Raw genomic sequence first — 15,877 nt, 5'->3', positions numbered from 1 at the left:
TTTGTCATTAATGATATGAGACACTGTTGCTGTGGGTGTCATCAAATCCGTGGACAAGAAGGCTGGTGGAGTTGGCAAGGTCAACTAAGTCTGCCTAGAAAACTCAGAAGGCTAAGTATATATCCCTAATTCCTGCCACACCGGTCTTTTTTTTTTAGAGATGTTTTTGCTGTAGGGCTTGTGCGCTAGCCAGAAAGAGAGAGACAGAAAGCGAGAAATCACCCCCTAAAAGGGATGGCCACACCGCAATTCTTTCTCCATTCTCCTCTCGGGATCTTGGGCACACATGCACATGTCCCCGGCATGAGTTTAAGCCACCAGGTCTGGGACTTGAACTGTGGTTGACTACATGGGAGTAGTAATAATGGATAACCATTACGCCATCAGCTGGTATCACCACCTCAGTCTTAATCAGTAGTGAAAGAATAGTCCCAGAATTATTTTTCTCCATTGATCACTTAAATTTAATAGTAAAAACTTATTAATTATAAGAATGCATTATAAAATCTTCAGAAGGAAAGGAAAATATTTTGTGGATCATTGTGTGTGTGTGTGTGTGTGTGTGTGTGTTTTAAGTTATTAGTTTTTAAAATCAATAATTTTTAATGGAAACAACTTGATCAAACTCTGTCACAGAATTTTGAGACCCATTAAAAGAGTTTAATGAGAAATAAAAGCATTTTAAATATTTTTTTAATATTTTGTAGTGACTGATGAAGAAGATAATTGTATATTACTTGTATGTGTTATAGGTATTGATGGGTCACAACATGTAATGTTTTTAAGGCGATAAAGTAATAACATGTGTGTCTACTAAATTAAAATAAAACATTTTTAAAAATAGAGTGCTTTGAGACCAAGCACAAGATGGCAGGTGCCTGCAGCTGCAGTGGCACCTAAGGCTTTGGGCGGTGCTTCGTCCCCAGTGTGTCGGTGTTGGGAATGGCAGGATCAGGAAAAAACACTTTTGCACACAGGCTAACAGGATACCTGCATAGCCAGGGCTCTCCACCTTATGTGATAAACCTAGACCCAGCTGTGCATGAAGTCCCATTTCTTGCCATTATTGAATTTCGTGACATTGTGAAGTATAAAGAAGTCATGAAACAATATGGACTTGGACCCAATGGAGGCATAGTTACCTCACTCAATCTCTTTGCTACCAGATTTGATCAGGTGATAAAATTTGTGGAGAAAGCCCAGAACATACCTAAATATGTCTTGATTGACACACCTGGACAGATTGAGGTGTTTTCCTGGTCAGCTTCTGGGACAACCATCACTGAGGCTTTGACATCCTCATTTCCAACAGTTGTCATCTATGTAATGGACACATCACGAAGTACCAACCCAGTGACATTCATGTTCAATATGCTCTATGCCTGTAGCATCTTGTACAAAACCAAGCTACCTTTCATTGTGGTCATGAACAAAATTGACATCATTGATCACAGCTTTGCAGTGGAATGGATGCAGGATTTTGAGGCTTTCCAAGATGCCATAAATTGAGAGACCACATATGTCAGTAACCTGACTTGTTCCAAGAGCCAGGTGTTAGATGAGTTTTACAGCTCACTCAGGGTAGTGGGTGTGTCTGAAGTTCTGGGTACTGGTTTAAATGAACTCTTATGCAAATCACCAGTGCTGCAGAAGAATATGAAAGGGAGTATCTCCCTGAACATGAACGTCTGAAGAAATCACTGGCCAGTGTGTAGAGCCAACAGCAGAAAGAGCAACTAGAATGCCTTCGGAAAGGTATGGGTTCTGTAGCCTTGGTCATGGGGACTTCCAAAGACAGTGCATCCTCTGTGCTAGACCCTTCTGACCTGATCCTGACTCAAAGAACCTGGATGAAGAGGATGAGGAGGCAGACAGTGATACTGATGACATTGACCACAGAGTTACAGAGGAGAGCCATGAAGAACCAACTTTCCAGAATTTTATGCAAAATCAATGGCATAATACTGGAAGAGGAATAACAAATAGGAGATTTTTGAAAACTTCACTTGTTTCTGCAAGTCCAGAATCTTGGAACTCCATGTGAAAGTACTATTCTTACCTCTGATTGGAGTCTACTTTAAAGGACAATTTTCTTCACAGTAGCAGTTTCTCTTATTAGGGAAGTTCTGTGACTCAGATGAAGTCAGGAATAGAAGACCCTTGGACCTAGCAGGTTGGTGCCTATTCTTCTTTGACCTTTCCCTTGTATTTACATGAGGAAGGAGGTATTGCCTGTTCTTGGAAGCTGATACCCCTTGAAGTTCAAAACTTCACGTTTTATCATTTGAGCTCAAGTACTTTTGTTTCTGATGGATGGGCTAGAGAGAAAACTTAACTCTCCTGTGACTACTTTACATCTTTGTTGCCAGACTGCATCTTTAACCTCTGCTTTCCCAGAATTTTGCCCATGACTACAGTATGAGTTACCCTTCTCTTAGCAGAAAGGGAAAGGAAAAACGAGCTTGTCCAGAGTGCCAACGGGGTCTCCTTAGCAACCAGTCAACATTGGTATGAAATGTCCCTCACACTGGGTAGCTCTTTGCTAAAGAAAGTGGGCAAAACATATAATTAATGAGTAACAATCCTGTTTAAATGGTGGCTTGAATAAAGTTTTAATTTAAAAAAAAATAGAATTCTTTGAGACTCTATTTTGGGGTCAAATCTTTTACAGAGTATCAAATTTGCATATGGGTGTATTTTGTTTTGCTGATTTAATATTTTATTTTAATTAAGCAAAAATTAAAACTTAGGGAGTTGCACATGGAAATTTTGTATTTTCACCTTTTTTTGATAATCAGAAGAACTGGTAACACTGGATCCACATTTCCCCATCATGTCAATCTTATAGACAGTAGCCTTCTTTAGATGCATTATATACAGCACATTTGCCAATCTCTCATCAATATCTTCCCCTATATGCAAATATCCTACCTTTATTTTTTTGTTACTTTTGTTACCCTTACAAACATTTTATTTTGCAAACTTCATTGTAAATACCTCAATTAGTTGTCTATCAATAAATTATATAAAATTAGTAATTCACTATTACGCTAAGCACAATATGGGATTTTTATGCAACAGTTTTTTTTTGTTTTTTTTTTGAGAGGTTTTCACTATAGGGCACTTACGCTCACCAGACAGACAGAGACAGACAGAGAGTGAGAAATCACCCCCGGGGGGGTTGACACACTGCACTCGCTTCTCCTCCGTTCTCCTCTTGGGATCTTGGGTATGCATGCACACACGTCCGGCATGAGTTTTAAGCCACTGGGTCCGGGACGCGAACCGCGGTTGACCATGTGGGAGTCCAGCGACACAGCCATTACGCCAACTGTTGGTCCCTGTGCATCAGTTTTTATAATTTTTTTTTTTTGAGGGGAGAATAGTTTTTTGAAAATAGTAAAAAATTACAAGATGTTACTAGTAGTTATTGGTGGAATGTGAGCTTTATAGTATTTATCAGTCTTTTTATTTTTAATTTGCCAGTGGGTACATGTGCTTTCAATAGAGCAATAGAGAGAGGGAGACATGATCACACTGCCATCCCTTCTTTTCCATTTCCACATTCTGTCAGGATTTTGAGTTTGCATGCAAATGTGCATCGACCATTTTTCAAGCTTCCAGGGCCAAAATTCAAAACACATAGTTGACCATATAGGATTTGGCTCCCTTAACCAACAGGCCATAGAGCTGACACTGGCATTTCTAACAGTGTTATCTACTGATGGATATGTTCTGAGCTATCTTCTTCATGACCAACAGGAAGCATTGTTTTGAGAAAGTCTATTGAGGTTGGTTTGTTGTTTGTGATTCAAAGAGCAAAGTCAAGCTCTATAGTCATGGAAAATAGAATGAGACTTACTACCCTATCCTAACCATTTGAATCAATAGTATTCTTTACTCAACAACAGCAGGCCCTGCTCTTAAGTTTTGCCTCCCTATTCTTCAGTTCTTTGTCTAAATAAACTCCAAGCTGTTTGAGACAAGAGCTTTGCTTTCACTGTGTTGTTTTGTGAAATGCCATATGCACACATGACATTTTGTAGATAATTAAAACCACAATGATTATAGGCTGTTGATAGTCTTCTGTTGATATCTCTGCTGCTAACAATACACAGAGACATCACTTGACATTCTATTGAGTTAACAGAAACTGTTGTGTTGATTTTTAATGCTGTTAAGAGCAGGAAGAATATTGATTTTAATCAGAAGATACAGAAAAATTGCTTTGACATGTGTTTTTTACTTGATCTTGGAGAATGTCATGAAATAATGAAAAGAATAAATAATAATCTATGTGGGATTCTCTCAAAGAGGCTAAAACTTTCTGAAAATAGTGACCAAGGTACAGAAATTTATTTTTGGAAATGAAATGTTTAATCAGCCATCTTAAAGCAATCTCTTAGATGACTATTAGTTTTTTTTTATTAGAATATTAAACAATTATAATTTTAGTCAAACTGTGATTAAAATATAGAGAAGCATGGTTTAATTTATTTATAATTTTATTATTTATTTGTTCATTCAACAAACATATATTGTTCACCTACAATACAGCTGGTATTGTCATAAGGCCTGGGGATACAGCAGAGAACAAAGCTGACAAAGTTCTTGCTCTAATGTACCTTGCATTCTCATGGATAAATATAAATGATAAGTTGTTATATAATATATCAAATGGCAATAAGTACTACTGGAAAGAAAAAATGGAGAAAGGTGAAGGGATAGAAACTATGAGTGCACATAGATTGACTGTAGCCATTTTTTATATTGAACTGAAGGAAAACCTCTTTTGGAGACCTAAGGAAATATAGAACAAGACACAGGTATATATTGAAAGAGTTCCAAGAAGAAGGAAGAACAAATGTCCTGGGAAACATGCTCAAGTCAGAAGGAGTCCTGTGCAACTGGGAGAATAGCAGATGTCAGCAAGGAAGTGGGAGGATTAGATATTATAGGGCCTTAAAGCCAGGATATGACTTTGGCTTTCACTGTGAGATGAGAAGCCAGTAGAAGGATATAGGTAGACAAGTGAACTGATCTTACTTTCTTTACAAAGGGTTAGTTTGGATACTATGAGAACAACTGCAATGGGGCCAAAATGAAAGCAAACATTGTAGTAAGCTAGCTAAAATCCAGGCAATGGGCAAGAGTGGTTTGGATCAGGGTGCTAACAAAGAACATGACAAGTAATTAGATTTTTGTTGTATTTTGGATGTGGAGGGAACAGAGTTTTTTTGATGAACTGGATGTTGAGTGTGAGATAAAGTAAGCTGTCAAGGATGATTCCAAGGTTTTAGCCCTAAACAACTAAAATGAATAATACCAGGTCAAGAGGTTTGGTAAAGGAACTTAGTAGTTCTCTTCAGAATATGTCAACTTCTGAAGAGGTGGTGAATATTTAGTTTGTAAATAGAGTATGCTGGACATGTAAATTTGGGAGCCATCAGCATAAAATTGTTATTTAGAACCATTAGACAGCAAAGTGTTAAGAGATTATTTAAGGACTAAATTTAGATGAGAAATTTTGAGGTCTAAGGTCTGGAGTTTTTCAAGTATGGAGGAATAACAGTTAAGATTGGAAAGTGAGATATTGAGGAACAAGGAGAATCAATAGGGTGTTATTTCAGAGGCCAAGTAAAGAAACTATTCAAGGAGAGAGGGGGCCTGCCTATGGCCTGGTGGTTGAGGGAGCTGGATCCCACATAGCTGTTGCTATAGTTGTAGTCCCTGTCATCTGTGACTCAAAGAATATATTGGTCACATATGTGTGCATGTTCAGAACCCTGACAGGATGGGAGACATGGAGGAGAAGGAACTGCAGCATGACTGTACCACACTAGGGGTTACTTTCTCTTTTTCTTTTCTCTGGAAAGTACCTTTGCCTCCAGGCAAAATTTAAAAAGAGAGAGCAAGAAGGAGAGACACAAAGAGTTAAAATCTCTTGATAGTTTAGTAAAATGAGAATGCGATTGACAACTGGCAGTTACTGTTGATCATCTTATGAGCTATTCAGAGGAATGGAAGAGACAAAAGCCTTTCCAAGGAGAATTTCAAAGAGAATAAGAAGATAAAAAATAATGACATCATGCTTAGATAATGCTATTGAGCTGTTTTGCATAAACATGGCAATGGTATCATTTTTCCAACCATGTTGAATGAATGACCAACTCACACAGAGGCCAAGCCCTCTGGAATAATGGTTGTTGGGGAAAACTCACAGGAGCAGGATCAGTATCAGAAGTCTGAACTCCATTGCCTATTGCATTTTAGGGCAGAACCCATAGATCAACAGGGCTGAGTGTCAGACTCTAGGAGAGGGACTCTGATTTCAGGTTGTGGGCTTTAAAACTGCTCCAGCTTCTCTCCTGTGGTTGGTGGCTGCTGCAATGTTTTGGCTCCAGCCTGATTTCCTTCAATCCCTGCCTTGACTACTCACAGGGCTAGGATTCAAGGCCAAGGTCAATCAGAATTTATGACATTAAGGATGAGCTCCTCAGTTTCTATGGGATCTCTGTAGGACAACACATTCTTTTCTTGGAATCCTGTCTAAAAGATTAGTTTTGGCAAGGGAAAGTCTAATATAATATAACTAGTGTGGCAGTAGAAGGGCTATGAGAGGGTTTTTCTTAACTCATTTTTTTCTTTCCTCTCCCCTTCACTCCCTTCTTTTCACTTCCCCTTACTTTCTTTGCTTCCTCTTTCCTCTCCTCCTCCCTTTTTTTCCTTTCTTATTCTCTATTCCCTTCTCTACTGTTTTTCTCTCTTTTTCCCTTTCTCTTCCTCTCCTCCCCTTTTTCCTTCCTTCTTCCCTCCCTCTTACATTTCCTTCCTACTTTTCTTTGATGTGCAATATTATACATTTTTGTATGTTTTAGGCATAATCTAGTAGAGAGGAAAATGCATTGAAAATGTAGAAGAAATAATCATTGCAATGATTTCTGTAGAGGAGTAGAGGATTAGAATTTAGTTTAAGAGTGGAGAACTTGGCTTCTAAGAGGAGAATGGATAATGCGTCCAGAGTAAGGAGAGGAGAAGGTTTGTAAGCAGAGATGTGCTTAAATTGTAGACAGAGGTTGTAGACATTCTCTTCCAATTACTTCTAACTTTTCAATAAAATGTTGCACTGAGAGTAAGGAGAGAGAAACAGGTGTTGAACTGATTAGGAAATGAGTGGTAGACAGCTCTATTTTTCCTGAGAAGATAAAGTTCATTAGCTACATATCCTTAAAGAACAAACAAACAAACAAACAAACCTATTTTCCTTCTTTTTCAGAGGATTGGATTCTGTGGATTTATGGTGTACGGTCTTAGTGGAATCCATTTAACTTTTGTTCAAATGTTTATTTCTATATGTTGCTTTTCATAGGAAAATAAATCACATTTTTATGTTTATTTTTTAATTTGAGTCATGTTAGAGGATTCTTTCAACATAACAGAAATACGCAATGTGTACATATGGCTACATGAAACAAGTGTAGAAGCATCTTTCCTCCTTAAGCATATGGATATGTTTAAAATTCACTAAACTTCATGTGGCTTGTGGCAGGCAAAAGCATAATATTTAAAATTGTGTCTTCATTGCTTTCTGAGGGCATGGAATGATTGACAGATCCTAACCGACTTATAACTGTGAGAATGAACCAGTTATTCACATAAATGCATTTATTTTTTCACATTTGGAGCCTAAATAATTGGATTAAATTATGACAAAATAAATCAGGCCTACTATACTAATGCTCCTTGGATGGATCAGGATATTGGCTATTTTGAAAAAATGCATGTATTTAAAAAAAAAACTGTTATTATGTATAAAACTTAAAAATACAAATAAAACTGTTTTAGTTTTAAAGTAAAGTAACAGATTAGTAGATTTCATGGTCCTTTATTTGCTCAGCTTTAAGATGGAGGTCTGGTTAAGGTTGTACTAATTGACTTCTATAGACCCTCCTAATTATAAAATTTTATGATCTCTAAATGTAGTTTTAGTGAGTAATCCATCTGTAGTTGAGTTACTAGCTCAGATGGTACCATGTACTAGGTTTTCAGCATATCTGTAGTTGTTTCTTCTGAGATAATATTTCTAAAGTTACTTTTGAGATGATTATATCTTTATATTTTAAGTTGTTAAGGTAGCTCAAATGGAATGGAGTTATTTCAAGCCTCATATTTAAGTGTTCGGAGTCTGGAGGCAAAATTTCCATGGAACTTGTTAAAAAATGCAAATTTATGGCCAGCTGCAGAGTTTCAGTGGTAATGCAATGATATACCAAACTGAAGCCATATGGGAAGGCCCCAGGCTCTGGTCCTGAGGTTGCCCTGTGAAAGCTGGGCATTTGTGTGTAATATGATTCTGGCTGACTGAGGCGAGGGGTAGGATCACAGAATAGTCCCTGTTGGGAGTAACTGTCTCTCTCTTTTGATCTCAATATCTCTCTTTTTGTTTCCCTCTCTCATGGAAGAAATAAATAAGTAAACTTAAAAATGTAATTTCCCAAAACCCTTTTCTAAACTTCTGTTTTAAATGTTTGAGACAGGGCCTTGGAATCTGCATTTCAGAAAGCACTCGAGTGGTTCTGAAGTGGGTGGCCAGTGAAACACGGCCCTAGTTAGTATGTAGAATTTATGTATTTTTCCTTATCTGTAAATCTGACTGTTCAAATCTGTGATTGTGGCATGACTATATCCCATCGGGAGATGCATTCTCTCTCTCTCTCTTTTTCTCTCTCTCTCTCTGTTGTAAGCACAAGTGCCCTCTGGAAATTAAAACGAAAAAAATTAAACTTCTTAACATGCTTGCCTCTTATGTCTCATTTAAATATACTATATCTATACATGAGTTATAATGAAATATTTGCTTTTCTTTTTACTTACTATCTGCTTTCAAGTCCCTACAACTCTATACTAATGATTTATTGGCATAGAGTGCCTTAAGTCAGAATTTCCAAATTTCATTTATTCCTAAGTATCTTTTCTCTCACCACATACCATCTATAATATTATTTTCCTATTTTTTGAGCTTTTTTTTGGTTTTTTTTTTTTTTTTTTTTTTTTTTTTGCTATAGGGCACATGCACTCATCAGAGAGATGGAAAGACAGAAAGTGAGAAATCACCCCCCTGGAGGGCTGGGCATGCAGCAGTTCCTTCTCCTCCATTCTCTTCTGGGATTTTGGGCACACACACACACATGCCTAGAGTGAATTTTAAGCTGCCAGGTCTGGGATTCAAACCATGGGTGACTATGTGGGAGTGCCATCTGCTGGTCCCTATTAATGGGGTCTGGGACGCGAACCGTGGTCGACTACGTGGGAGTCCAGCGACATAGCCATTAGGCTAACTGCTGGTTCCCAAAATTATATTTTAAGCCAAGTGGGACGTAACATTGACCCTGAGGATGTTTTTCCTGCTTCTTTCAGTCAACATCTGCAGGATGAGTTAATAATAGAATGGAATAGAGGCAGGGGGTATCAGATAAGATTATTTATTTCTGTTCTTAGTATTAGCACATAGAAACAATTGTAGAAATGAGTTCTATCTCAGTCTCATTTTCTAACTCTCTTGTGTTCCTTAGACTTTTATCTACTATCATGTTTTTTAGTTCACTTGGCAGCACTTAAAACTTAGAACTGTTCTCTTTCTTCATGCCTTTGTTCTCAAAATGCAAGGGTTTTCATTTACTTTTCCTAAGAAAATCTCTTGTGCAAAGAAATGGAGGGAAAAAAGTGAAAGTATAGATAGAAGAAAGAAAGAGAAATGAAAAGAATCTTGAAAACCTATACTTTTTTTTTTTTTTTTGGAGAGGTTTTTGCTATAGGGCACGTGTGCTAGCCAGCCAGCCAGAGAGAGACATAGAGACAGAAAGCGAGAAATCGCCCCCCAGGGGGGATGGTCACGCTGCAATCCCTTCTCCTCCATTCTCCTCTCGGGATCTTGGGCACACATCCACACGCGCCCAGCATGAGTTTTAAGCCACCAGGTCTGGGATGCGAACCGCGGTCGACTATGTGGGAGTCCAGCGACATAGCCATTACGCTAACTGCTGGTTCCTGAAAACCTATACTTTTGTAGCTGACAACTGAAGCATTGGTTTTCTCACTATATGGAAATTACTTTGTGTGTGTTTCTTAGGTAGTAACTACCTCAGGGAGAAATTATCCTTCTGTCTTCCCTGGTTTTGTGCCAACTGCAGTGAGCATTCCATAGGAATGATATTATACATTTGTCCTAATTAAAGGTTCTTTTTACAATGTAAGATTCAGACAATAAGAAAATCATTGAAAAAAAACAAAAAAGCAGATTTCAGGGACCAGCAGTTTACATAATGGACATTGCTGGACTCCCTGTAGTCATCTGTGATTCAAGTCCCGGACCTGGCAGCTTAAGCTCACACCCAGTACATGTGCGTACATGCCCAAGATCCTGAGAAGAGAATGGAGGAGAAGGGATTGCTGCATGGCCATCACCCCTTGGGGGTGATTTCTTGCTTTCTGTCTCTCTGTCTTTCTGGTGAGTGTATGAGCCCTATAGCAAAAACCTTTCAAAAAAAAAAAAAAAAAGAAAAAAAAAACAGATTTTACTCATAGGTATTGAATAGAAAAAGGATTGCAAAGTAATTATTCTTCTCATATCAGTAAAAGAGAAAGGCCAACATGGTTTTCTTTTGAAGTGCTTCTTATTGTGTAAGTCAATAAAAAATAATAATTTATTAACTACTTAATGTATTTATGTATCCAAGACCTTTATCTAAGAACTTTACAGACTTCTTAAATTTAACCCGCATGAACCTGATATTTAAGATGAAGTAGGTGGTATGGCAATGGAACTTGAAAAACCTGGGGTGCACCATTTTTCAGATATCTATTTTTTAAGTTCTATAATCTCTTTAGAGACAATAGACCTTTTGACACTAATATAATATCTTGATTTAAAAAAACTAATTAGTTTATTTGTCAATATCTTTTGGAAGAAAATATTAATTATGGATCATACAAATTAATTTACTAGGGAATTCAAATTATATTTTTAAAGAAGCCCACAAGTTAGTTTTGTAAATGAGTTCTTAGTGCTTTTCATTAAAATTAATCAATTCTGGGAAAATAATGATTACTTGAATGCCAAAAATAGTCAAATCATAGTCCTTTTTAAATTGATTTCTTCTTTGTATAATATCTACCAAAAGTTGAGTGTCAAACTGAACTTTATTTCCATGTTGCCATAGAAAAAAATAGTAACAATTGTTATTTAAAACCTCTTTTGACCAGCAGAAGAGATTTAATTATGTCTCCATGAGATCTATAATTCATTTTATAAAATAAAATTAAGGAAAGCAAGTTAGTTCACTTTCAGAATCACTGTGAAAGAAAACATCTTTGGTGAAGAATATGTGAATAGTTATGGGGCATATGGAGAATCTTGAGGAAAACAAATGCAATATTTTCAATTATTAATTTGAATGAAAAGGAGTAAAATATATTTGGTTGTTGGAAGAGTCATTTTTTTTTCTATTTGAAAATAGTCACACCTTTTATGACAACCCAATAGTTTATATATAATTCTTAGAGAAAAAAGTTTAAAATTTTATCCTTACCTGCATGTTTTTCCCCTTTTAAATAGTAGATGTGCTGATCTCAAACATTTATTTATAAAGATTAATTTTGGGGGGAGGCCTTCTCCGTGATTGGTGGTTAGGACAGCTGGATCCCATATGGCTGACTGCACAGACTGAGCCCTGGACCCTGCAGCTTGAGAAATGTGCAGGGCATGTACATGTGTGTCCAAAATCCCTAAAGGAAGGAGATGGAGAAAAGATCGTTGTGTGACCATCCCCCATAGGATGTGCTTTCTTCTCTTCCTATCTTCCTATCTCTTTCTCTCTGGTGAGTACACATACTCTCTAGGGTAAAAAAAAGAAATCACTACTTTCTATTGTTATAAAGTGTGTGAAATTTCCAGAGAGAGAGGGAGAGAGAGAGAAAAGCAGCCCTCAATGGTGTGTGGTCAGACCACACCCTTTTCTTCTGTGGTTCTCCATCCTGTCAGGATTTTGGGCACATACATACATGCCCCTTGGGCCTGGAATTGAACCATGGTTGGTCATGTGGAATCTGGCTCCCTAAACATAGGGCTTAACTACTGTACTGTGGGGCTGGTCCTGAATTCCTTATTTTGATTAATAGTATTTTATTCTACAGAGACCAGGGAATCTAGATGGGGAGGGATTTGGTTACTGTGAGACACGCTGGGACAAAGTCAGATCATGCCTGGCTAAGGCAGGAATCTGAGCTGCATGGCAACTAATATTGCACTGACAGTGAATAGGTACTGTGGCTTAACTGTGTCTATAGCAGAGCAGGTATTGATAAGATTGATAAAGATTACAAATTAACAGTTGCCCACCGTGGCTGAGGAAAGGAGAGGTCATAATCAAAATGATTGGAGAATCAGCAGTTGATTAAAGAGCCCTGGGTTGGTAGGTCAGGGAATGGCTCAACTCAGAAGCATTTCTTGGTCTTAGATGTGAGCCATCTCAGAGTAATTGATTGAGATTTCTAACTTAGTGCTAAATTGTGTTGCACTTAGCAGGTACTGTATTCTCTGAACAGTTCTAGTCTTTTTGGTTGCTATAACAGAATTTCCTGACTCTGGATAATTTATAAAAATAGAGGCTTATTCAGCTCAAGGTTTGGAGATCCAGGTCCAGGGGCTGCATCTGATGAGACTCTTCTTGCTGGTGGATTACATGGCAAGACAGGTTACAGCAGGAACATTTATGTCTGTGCCCATGTTTCTGTCTCATTTCCTCTCTTTATAAATTCACCAGAAATTAATCAATCATCTTATTGACCTTAATCCTAACCTTCTCCTAAAGGCCTTACCTTTACAACACTATAGTTGATAAAGTTTTCACCCTCTTAGTCTCAACATATCAATGTTTAGGAGACACATTCAAATCATAGCACCAAGAAACATGTAAACAAGCCACAAATTTTAGGACAGTAGAGTTATTCCAAGGTTGTAAAAACTGTCTTTGAGGGAAACAGTTTAGGAGAACAGCTATGGTAATATCACTTCTTAAAACAGGACACTAAAACAACCTTGAACTATTATCCTGTGTAGTTTTCTGCTTTAGTCCTGAGAATGAGTTTGCCTCAAACTCCTTTAATATTATAAAACAACACTGTAAGCATTAACAGTTCAATGTGCAAAATAACTTTCACATTATCCTATACTTATGGTAGCTTTTAAACTAGCTATAAAGTTCATCTTTCTGCCCCACCAAATACACAACAGAGGAGGAAAATACCAGCTTTTTGATACTTTCTGATATGATAAGTGACCTGATTGTCAGTGATGAATCATTTTAGATTTTAAATTGATGGGTCTTTTCACAGGGAAAGATCAGAAGGTTGCCAATTATATTTCAGCTATTTTTTCAAAGTCATTTTATAAGATTAGATCTCTCACAATTGAAATGATAAAAATTAATGAGAGTGTATAATAATGTTTAGATGTAATAAGTGATGTCAGATGTAATTTGTCATCTAATCCAGTAGATCTGTGACTGACCATAATTCTCTAGTGAAAACTTTGAGAGTACAAATAAAGTCATGATGAAATAAATGCCTTACTAAGAAGTAAGAAAATCTTGGCTTAAATTTACCTGCCATTTCAGAATCAGTAATGTGTAACCTGAGTCAGAAAATGAGTCAAAACAAAACTTCCAAGTTCTTTACTTTTGGCTTGGCTACTTAAATAAGTACAGTAGGAACAATAATTGCATTTGGCTTGAAAATTAAAATAGATTATTTCCATTAAGTAATAATGGTAAACTCTTAATATATGGAAGGTACATTAGGGGACATAAAGTGTATGAAGGCATTGCACCTTTGTCAAAGAATTTACCATCTTTTAGAAGAGATAAATTCTAAATACTAATAACTAGTAGGGATAAATCAGATCTTTAAGAATAAGACTGAGATACCTGGAGGTCATTACAATGATGGAAAGAAGGGCAGAGAAGAAAATACACTCCTTTCTAAAGAGTAGGTGGATGCCACTCCTCATAAATTATTTTCTAGATATGTAATGTTGATGTCTTGATACAGAAACTCCATAGATTTCCACTCATCCATTTATTATTTTCAACCCTATCTCAAAGTAGGGGAAAAGTAATTTAATTGGTTAAATTTCAGAGCCACTGATTAGGCAACATTTGCTAGTGTGCAGGGATGGTGTACATTGAAAAATCACAAACATAGACTTTATGCCCAATGCTGCTGAAGTGATAAGCTGATCCAGTACTCACTGACAGAGCAACCCTGGCCAGGTTTCATCATACACTCCCTTTTTCTTTTGTTAAAATTGTCACATTTTATCTTGGTGTCACTTCTTGTCTTTTGTCCTTTTCATTTTTTTCCTTTTTAAATACTTATTATAATTTTATTTACATATAATCATTACACATCTTTGTAAGATACAGAATGGCTTTTAAAAGCACGGATATAGTGTGTATAAACAAATTGAGAATATAAACATATTTACCACCTTCGATATTTAGAGTTATGTGGTGAACATTGGAAACCTGCTCCAATGGTTATTCTTTAAGTATGTATTAAATTGTCTATGACATTTTTTACTGTGAGGTACAGTTCTAAAGAAGAACATACTGATTAAAAATCAGGCAACAAACAATCTCATAAATTAACAAAGATAATCTTAACATAGCCAGTGAAAGAAGAATTCGTAATTTCCATGTAGAGGACTATGGGAGATAAGAGTTTATAATGTGAAAAAATCTGTGGGTGTCAATTACTGGTCCAGTTAGAGATAGGTAAAATTGTACATAACAAAAGCTCATTAGGAAGAGATTGAAAAAGAGTATTTTACTCACGCTGAGTTCTTGTAAGATCATAGTACTACACTTGCATGAAGAAATAAGTATTTGAAAAAGCAAAGATAAAACAAAATTAGAAATAGTTGTTTATAAGTGAAGACATGGTAAAACCAGTGAATTGGTGATTTATAGGCATTACAAAGTTCTTGATTTTATTTTTTTTAAAATTCATTCCTGTAATATTTTGGATTTTTCCTCTATTTAGTTTTATACAATGAGTAAAGGTATGATAACTATGTAAACTGAAAGCTGTGGAGACAATTGCCTATCAAATAATGAATGGATTTGTATTTAAACCCACTTGCCTGTAAAATTGTCAAATCTACATTTAGTCCCAACATTCAATGTTAGTATATGTATGGACTTATGGTCTCTTCATTTTATACACATTCTTTTTCCTTGGGACCTCTTAAAGCATTGTGGCTTTACTGTTCCCTTATGTTAAGACGTCACAAATGCAATGTCATAAAGAGAAACATAAAGAGAAGCAGAGCTGGGTATGGCCAGAGACTTACAAAAGTGTATCCTGAGGATGTAGGGTCTTGTAATTCCTAGACCCCTTTTATAGACTGCCAATTGGATTTGAATTTTTCCCTCCAAACCAGAAATACATTCTCTCAATTGAAAACAGTAGCTTTCATGTGCCATGCTTTACGACGATGGATGTACAGACCTCTGTGGTGAAGGGGAAGAAATACAGCCAGTTTTGTATGAGCTGGCAGAGAAGGGGTTAATCAAGACCAGATTGTATCCCTGCTCTTAGCATTTGTGTCAGCCTTTCATCCTATAGCTCCGTTCCTTCTCTTGGAGAAGATTTGTTATAATTTCATTAAAAAATAGAAACTTTTCTGCACAAGGCAATGGGTAGGCAATAACAGACATGAAAAACTGCTCTCTACTTTTTCTTGGTTAACTGTTAGGCTGAGAAACCTGATTGTCAGTAACTTCATATCAACCAAGAGCCATTGGTTTTACATACACAA

The 15,877-nt window shown here is 36.7% G+C and overlaps 1 pseudogene; it reads left to right on the top strand.

Moving 5' to 3' along the window:
* The first annotated feature begins 928 nt into the window (after window positions 1-928).
* LOC102499413 (GPN-loop GTPase 1 pseudogene) lies at window positions 929-1,986 on the top strand (annotated as a pseudogene).
* Window positions 1,987-15,877: the final 13,891 nt, after the last annotated feature.

The sequence above is a fragment of the Tupaia chinensis genome, unplaced genomic scaffold (assembly GCF_000334495.1).
Source record: "Tupaia chinensis unplaced genomic scaffold, TupChi_1.0 Scaffold138322_1, whole genome shotgun sequence".
NCBI lineage: Eukaryota > Metazoa > Chordata > Mammalia > Scandentia > Tupaiidae > Tupaia > Tupaia belangeri.
The sequence above is the reverse complement of the archived record's forward strand: the minus strand, read 5'-3'. Positions and strand labels throughout refer to the sequence as shown.